Below are 489 nucleotides of genomic sequence, written 5' to 3'. Positions count from 1 at the left end.
ATCGCTTCTCGGCCTTTTGGCTAAGATCAAGTGTAGTAATACAGGAGATCTGGTCAGAAGGTACTCGGGTACCCCTCTCCTCGGCCTTGTGGGATCGCCCAGGTTTATTGCCTGGGCTTCACCCACTTGTTGCTATTGGGGAGAGGGCCTAGTCCCAGGGTAACGAGTAGCGATCGCCTCTCAAGACCTTCGGGTGGAGAGAGGTTAGAACCATGGATGATGATCCGGATCCAGGTTCTGTGCCGGCATACGCAAGGATCAAAAACACCGTGAGAGTCATTCTCACGGATGATACGAAAAGGGCGGACGATTTGAAATTCGTAGTAGAGGACGTGCTCGGAGGAGTTTTCGGAATACAGAAGGGCGAGATATTGGCAATCCAGGACTACCCGAAGCGTAAAATTTTTGATGTGACGTTCACACAAAATGGCATCCACAGAGATTTTGTTACCAGAGCTGCTGCGAGTAAAGACAAAAAGCTTCAGGGTG

The 489-nt window shown here is 50.3% G+C and overlaps 1 pseudogene; it reads left to right on the top strand.

Annotated features, from left to right (window-relative positions):
- Window positions 1–133, top strand: LOC130321743 (U2 spliceosomal RNA; annotated as a pseudogene).
- Window positions 134–489: the final 356 nt, after the last annotated feature.

This window comes from Hyla sarda, unplaced genomic scaffold (assembly GCF_029499605.1).
Source record: "Hyla sarda isolate aHylSar1 unplaced genomic scaffold, aHylSar1.hap1 scaffold_228, whole genome shotgun sequence".
NCBI classification, from domain to species: Eukaryota; Metazoa; Chordata; class Amphibia; order Anura; family Hylidae; genus Hyla; species Hyla sarda.
The sequence above is the reverse complement of the archived record's forward strand: the minus strand, read 5'-3'. Positions and strand labels throughout refer to the sequence as shown.